This window comes from Oryx dammah, unplaced genomic scaffold, assembly GCF_014754425.2.
Source record: "Oryx dammah isolate SB20612 unplaced genomic scaffold, SCBI_Odam_1.1 HiC_scaffold_16, whole genome shotgun sequence".
NCBI classification, from domain to species: Eukaryota; Metazoa; Chordata; class Mammalia; order Artiodactyla; family Bovidae; genus Oryx; species Oryx dammah.
This window is the reverse complement of record NW_024070200.1, coordinates 3,749,754-3,757,939: the sequence shown is the minus strand read 5'-3', so window position 1 is coordinate 3,757,939 and position 8,186 is coordinate 3,749,754.

The window sequence follows — 8,186 nt, the reverse complement described above, 5'->3', positions numbered from 1 at the left end:
AACTGTGGTGTTGGAGAAGACTCTTGAGAGTCCCTTGGACTGCAAGGAGATCCAATCAGTCCATCCTAAAGGAGATCAGTCCTGAATATTCATTGGAAGGACTGATACTGAAGCTGAAACTCCAATACTTTGGCCATCTGATGCGAAGAATGGACTCATTTGAAAAGATCCCCTGATGTTGGGAAAGATTAAAGGCGGGAGGAGAACGGGACGACAGAGGATGAGACGGTTGGATGGCATCGCTGACATAATGGACATGAGTTTGAGTAAGCTCCGGGAATTGGCAATGGACAGGGAAGCCTGGTGTGCTGCAGTCCATGGGGTTGCAAAGAGTCGGACACAACTGAGCGACTGAACTGAACTGAACTGAGTCTGCAGAGGGGCTACTGGAACCTGACTCACCTTAGGGAGAGGAAACACCTGACTCTAGTCAGCTCTAGCTCTCCACGGGGGAGAAGAAAGAAAACACCCACACCAGCCCACTCTAGCCACTCTCTCCTACCTAAGTGAGTAGGGAAAAAGCTTGAAAAACACCTTTGAAGTTCACAGTCCAGAACACAGGCTCTCTGAAAGACCGAGACATACACAACAGAATGCTCCTCACTCCACCCATCACCACCACTAAGGCCTGTTTACAGCAGTTACTTTTACCTGGTACCTCATATCCAGCTATAAGAAAAATTATAAGGAACACCAAAAGGTTTAAAAAAAAAAAACAAAACACTTTGAAGAGACAGAGCAAGATCAGAACCAGATATGGCAGGAAGGTTAGAATCATCAGTCTGTGAATTTAAAACAAATATGATTATTATGCTAAGGGCTCTAAGGCATAAAATGAACACATATAAGACAGACGGAAAGTGTAAGCTTGGAGATTCAAATCATAGAAGGGAAAGAAAGGAAACACTAGAGAGTTTTACAAAAACATGGTAACAGAAATGAAGAGAGCCTTTGATGGGCTCATTAGTACACTGGAAACAGCTGAGGAAGGAATCTTTGAGACTGAGTGTATTTCGTCGGAGATATTCAAAACTAAAAAGCACAGAGAATAAAGGTAAAAGACAGGGACTTCTGGCAGTCCAGTAGTTGATCTGTGCTTCCACTGCAGGGGTTGCAGGTTCAATCCCTGGGCGGGCAACTAAGATTCCCACATGCCACATGGCGTGGGGGCGGGGGGGGGGGAAGACTGAAAAAACAGAAAATCCAAGGACTGTGGGATAACTACAAAAAGTATAATATACTCATAATGGGAATACCAGAAAGAGAAGAGAGAGAGGAACAGAACAGATATCTGAAACCACAACGGAGAGGTTTCCCAAGTTCATGTCAGACACCAAACCACAAATCCAGGAGCCTCAGAGAACACCAAGCAGGATAAATACCCCCAAATCGACCCCTAGACATATCATTTTCAAAGTACGGAAAAACCAAAGATTAAAAAAATATTAATCATGAGAGAAGCCAAAGGGGAAACATACCTACCTATAGAGGACCAAAGATAAGAATTACAACTGACTGTTCTCAAAAAGCACGCATACAAGAAAGAGTAGAGTAAAATATTAAAGTATTGAGAGAAAAATGAGTACTGAGAGAAAAAGGCCAGTTGACATTTTGCAAAATCATCCTTCAAAAGTGAAAAAGAAATAAAGATCTCACCAGTCAAAGAAAACCAGAGGGAATGTGTTGTTAGTAGACCTTCCTAGCAAAAAAATATTAAAAAGAGCTTTTAGAAAGGAGGAAAATAATTTAGGTCAGCAATTTTAGATCTATACAAAGATAAAGAAAGGAAAAACCTCAAAAGGGAATAAGTGAAGATGAAATAAACACTTTTATTTTTCTTATTCTTAACTGATCTTACAGCTTGTTGTTGTTTACTCAGTTGTGCCCAACACTTTGAGACGCCATGGACTGCAGCATGCCAGGCTTCCCTGTCCTTCACCATCTTCCAGAGCTTGCTCAAACTCATGTCAGCTGAATCAGTGATGCCATCCAACCATCTCATCCTCTGTCATCCCCTTCTCCTGCATTCAATCTTTCCCAGCATCAGGGTCTTTTCCAGTGAATCTGCTCTTTCTATCAGGTGGCCAAAGTGTTGGAGTTTCAGCTTCAGCATCAATCCTTCCAATGAAAATTCAGGGTTGATTTCCTTTAGCATTGACTGGTTTGACCTCTCTCTGCAGTCCAAGGGACTCTCAAGAGTCTTCTCCAGCGCCACAATTTGAAAGCATCAATTCTTTGGCACTCAGGTATATATGTATATATAATACATATATACTAATGTGTATGTATACTAAGTCAATTCAGTCTTGTCTGACTCTTTGTGACCCTATGGACTGTAGCCCGCCAGGCTCCTCTGTCCACGGGATTCTCCAAGCAAGAATACTGGAATGGGTTGCATGCCCTCCTCCAGTATATACATACACATCTGTGCTTATTCATGCTAATACAAAAGTGAAATAAATGACAGCGATAGTAGAAGAAACAGAGGGGAGAAACTGGGATGATTTTGTTATTATAAGGTACTCACACTGCATATGAAATGGTATATTGTTATTTGGTAAATGGTTAAGTGACTTACTTGGATCAGTTTTAAACATATTGCAAAATCCAGGGCAACCATTAAAAAACAATTTTTAAAATGTATAACTGATATGTTTTAAAAAGGAAGGAAAATTAAATCTTATAAAATTCTCAATTAAAAGCACAAAAGGCAAAAAAATAAATAAATAAAATAAAAGACCAAAATAGGAACAAAGAACATGAGTAGCAAATAGGAAAAAGTAACAAATGTGGTGGATATTAATCATACACATCAATAGTCATTTTGAAATCAGTGGTTTAAATGTATCAATTACAAGACAGAGTCTGAGTGGATCAAAATGAAGATCCAACAATATGTTGCCTATAACAAAGCCACTTCAAGTATAAAGATGTGTGCAGATTAAAAGCAAATGAATGGAGAAAAATATACCCATGCTAAAGCCAGCCAAACGAATTAATTGCAGACACTAATTCATTTCAGACAGAGCAGACCTCAAAGCAAGGAAAGTTATCAGGGATAAAGAAAGGTGTTACATAACAATAAAGGAGTCAATTCTCCAAAAGACATAGTAATCCTTAATAAGTATGCATTGAACAACAGCATCAGACTACACGAGGCAAAACCTGCTAGAATGGCAAGGAGAAATAGATTAATCCACAATTACAACTGGCGACTTCAACACCCTTTTTTAAGAAATGGATAGATCCAGCCAGGAGAAAATCAGTAAGAGTATAGTTGAGCTCAACACCACCATCAGTCAATGGGACGTAATGGACATCTATAGGCTGCTTTATCCAACAAAAGCAGAATGCAGTCTTCTCAAACTCACACAGGATATTTACCAAGACAAACCATATTCTGGGCCACAAAACACCCTTTAATAAATATAAAATAATAGAAATTACACAGTGTCTGCTCTCATACCATAATGAAATTAAACTAGAAATCATTAACAGAAAGACACTGAAAAACTCCAAAATACCTAGAGGCTATACAACACAATTCTAAACACACAAGACAAAAAAATCTCAAGAGAAATTTTTAAATAATGCCCAGAGAAAAATGTAAAGTTGATCATCTCAGTTTTCACCTTAGGAAACTAGAAAAAAGAAGAGCAAATTAAATCCAAAGTAAACAGAAAAGAGAGAAATGCTAAAAATTAAATTGATAAAATTGAAAACAGGAAATCAGTAGAGAAAATCAGTGAGATCAAAACTTACTTGTTTGAAAAGATTAATAAAATTGATTAACCTCTACCAAGGTAATTAAGGGGAAAAAATGAAGACAAAACTTACTAGCATAAGAAATGAAATAGAGGCCATCAATACTGATCGCATGTACACTGAAAGAACAGTAAAGAACTATTATGAATAGTTCTATGTCCACAAATTTGATAAACGAGATGAAATGCACCAAGTCCTTGAAATACACAGTCTGCCAAAACTCATACAAGAACAGACAATCTGAACAGACCTACAGCTATTAGAGGAATTGAGCCAGTAAATGGTAATCGCCCAATAGAGAAAGCACAAGGCCCAGATGTGTTCCCTGCTAAATTCTACCAAATATTTAAGGATGAACTCATATCAATTCTCTACAATCTCTTTCAGAAGACAGAAGCATAAGGAATATTTTCTAACTCATTCTATGAGAGAAGCATCCCCCTAACAGGGAAACCAAAGTCATTATAAGAAAGGAAATCTGTGGACCAATATTTCTCATGAGTATCAGTGCAAAAACCCTCAACAAAATATTAGCAAATCAAGTCTAACAAAATATATAACATAAATTCTGCAGCATGACCACTGGGGTCTATCTCAGGTATGCCAGGCTCACTATTTGAAAATCAGTTAATGCAATCTATCGACAGGCTGAAGAAAATAATCACATGTTCACAGAAACATAAGCAGAAAAATCACTAGACCAAATCCAATACCAATTCATGATTTAGAAAACTCGGTAAATTAGGAATAGAGAGAAACTTCTTCAACTTGATAAAGAACGTCTACAAAAAACATACATCTAATGCCATACTTACTGGGGAGAAACTCAAAACTTTCTCACAGGAATCACATACAAGACAAGGATGTCCCTCCTCACCACTCCTTTTCAACACTGTACAATAAGTCCAAGCTAAAGCATAAGACAAGAAGAAAGTGTACATATTGGGAAGGAAGAAATCAAACCATCTTTTTCACAAATGACATGATCATATAAGTAAAAAAATCCAAGAGAATCAGCAAAAACCTCTTTTTAAAAGGCAATTATTAAAAGATTGCAGGATATGAGGTTAACATAGAAAAGTCCATAGCTTACCTATATACCATTGATAAACAAGTGTAAATTGAAATTAACCCAGTATCATTTACCTTGGGTTATATTAACCCAACACCAAAAAAGAGAAATAAGAATAAATCTAATGAAATATGTACAAGATCTATATGAGGAAAACTGCAAAACCCAGAAGAATAAACTCAAATAATTAAATAGATATCCAAGCTCACAAATAGAAACACTTGGTATTGTCAACATATTAGTTCTTTCAAAGTAATATATAGATTTGATGCAATCTGGTTCAAATTCCCAGCAACTTTTTGTGTGAAAATCAACAAACTGATTCTGAGGTTTATATGAAGATGCTAAAGAGCCAGAATAGCCATTACAATTTTGAAGATGAAGAACAAAGTTGAAGGGGTGACAATATTTGACTTCAAGACTTACTATAAAGCTACAGTAATCAAGACCAAAGAATAAACAAATTGATCAATGGAACAGAGTAGAGTCCAAAATAAACCCACATAAAACCTGTCAAATGATTCTTGATGAAGAAGCAAAGGCAACACAGTGTAGCAAAGAGTCTTTTCATCAAATTGTTCTGGAACAACTGGACATCCACATGCAGAAAAAATAAAAAAATCAGTCTGGACACAGACTCTACATACTACACAAAAATTAACTCCAAATTGATCACAGACCTAAATGTAAACCAAAAACAATGGTAAAACTACTATTAGATAACATAGGGCCTTGGGTACGGTAATGACTTTTCAGATACAAGACCAAAGCAGAAAAATTGAAAGAAATAATTGATAAGCTGGGCTTCATTAAAATTAGAAACTTCTGCTCTGTACAACACAATGTCAAGAGGATGAGAAGATAAGCCACAAACTAGAGAAAATATTTACAAAACATGTACCTGAAAAAGGACTTACCTCCCCAATATAAAAAGACCTCTTAAAACTCAACAACAATTAAAAAAAAAAAAAAAAAACACAAGGATTTCCTTGGTGGTCCAGTGGTTAAGAATCTGCCTGCCAATGCAGGGAACACAGGTTCAATCCTTGGTCTGGGGATTAAGCTCCTACATGCCTCAGGGTAACTAAGCCTTGGACCGCAACCACTGAGCCGGTGCTCAGCCTGCATGCAGTGCAGCAACTGTTAAAGCCCACTCGCCCTAGAATCCATGCTCTGCAACAAGAGACGCCTCCACGATGAGAAGCTCACACACTGTAACCAGAGAGGAGCCCCCCACCACAACAGAGAAAGTTTGCACACAGCCACAGAGATTCAGCCCAGCCAAAAGTAAATAAACACGTTTAAAACAAAGAAAGCAATACAATTTTTTTAATGGGTCAAAGATTTAATAGACACTTCAGCACAGAAGAGATACATGTAGGAAATGAGCACATGAAAAGATTTGTTATTTAGTCTTAAGTCACATCCAACTCTTTTGCGAAGCTGTGGACTGTAGCCCAACGGGCTCCTCTGCCCATGGCATTTCTCAGGCAAGAATACTGGAGTGGGTTGCCATTTCCTTCTCCAGGGGATCTTCCTGACTCAGGGATGGAACCCTGAATTGGCAGACAGATTCTTTACCACTGAGCCACTAGGGAAGCCCATATGAAAAGACACTCCACATGGAATGCCATCAGGCAAATGCAGATGAAAACACTGAATCACCACTACACACCCATCAGAAAGGCCAAAATCCAGAACACAGACCGCACACCAGACGCTGGCGAGGCTGTGCGGCAGCAGACTCTCGTCCACTGCTGATGAGAACGCGAGATGGTACGGTCACTTTGGACAGCTCTCAGCATAAGTAACATACTTTGGCCGTAAAATCCAGCAGTTGTGCTTCTTGATATTCACCAATAGGAACTGGAAACCTAAATCCACACACAACCCTGCACACAAATGTTTACAGCAGCTTTGTTTGTAATCCTAAAACAACCAAGATGTCCTTCTGTAGGTGAATGGTGAACTGGGTTAATCTAGACAATGGAGCATTATCCAGTGCAGAACAGATATGAGCTATCAAGTCCGAAAAGACATAGAGGAAACGTAAATGTATATTACAAGTGAAATAAGCCCATCTGAAATAGCTATATATTGCACGATTCCAACTATAGGATGTTCTGGAAAAGGCAAAACTGTGGAGACAGTGACTAGAGCAGTGTTTCAGGGACTGGGGAGAGAGGGATAAACAGGTGAATCACAGAGGAATTTTAAGGCAGTGAAGATACACTGTATGAGACTATAAGGATAGACGTACACATTTCATCATACATTTGTCCTAAACTGTAGACTCTGTAACACCAAGAGTGAACCCTGTGGTATACTGTGGACTTCGTGTGATAATGTCACGCCAGGGTAGGTTCATCAGCTGTAACAAACATCCCACTCTGTGGAGGGAAGTTGATAATGGTGGATTCTATGCGTGTGTGAGGACAGGGGAATATGAAAAATGTCTGTATCTTCCTCTGAATTTCCCAGTGAACCTAAAGCTGCTCTAAAAAATAAGGTCATTCTTTAAAGCGAAAATAACAGCAATGCTTTATTGAGTTTGTAACATTTGTAGACATAATATATGACAATAACAACACAAAAGACAGGGTGGAAAATGAAAACATAGTTCACAATGTTCATTGAACACATAAATTGATACATTCTCAAAGACAGAATGTGATCTTAAGTGTTCACATCAAAACTTCTAGATCAACATTTTTTAATTAATTAAGTTATTTTAATTGGAGGCTAATAACTTTACAATAGTGCGGTGGTTTTTGCCATACATTGATATGAATCCGCCATGGATGTACACGTGTCCCCCATCCTGAACCCCCCTCCCACCTTCCTCCCCATCCTATCCCTAAAGGGTCATCCCAGTGCACCAGCCCCGAGCACCCTGTCTCATGCATCGAACCGGGACTGGCGATCTGTTTCACATTAAAACAAGTCTTGCTAATGAGCCCATGGGGGATAAAATGAAATGCTAAAATATCTAATCCAAAATAATGCAAGGAAAGGGAAAAAGGAACAAGGAACATATAGGAAGGCAGTGAAAAGCAAGATTATAGAATTAAAAATGAAGAATAAATGGTCTAAATGCACCAATTAGAAGCAGAGATTGTCAGACTTGGTTAAAAAGCAAGACTTGAGACTTCCAATTTCAGCTCTGAAGGTAAAGTGCTTGAGAGTAATCACTCCCGAAAAAGAAAAAATATGAACGAAGTGAAAATCAATGTCTTTTGTTGGACCCATCAGAGAACTGAGGTCCTAGGGCAAACCACCACTCTGAAATGAGAGACACAGGAGAATACCGAGTTGCAGCTGAGATCTGCTTACCTGGAACAGCAGCCAT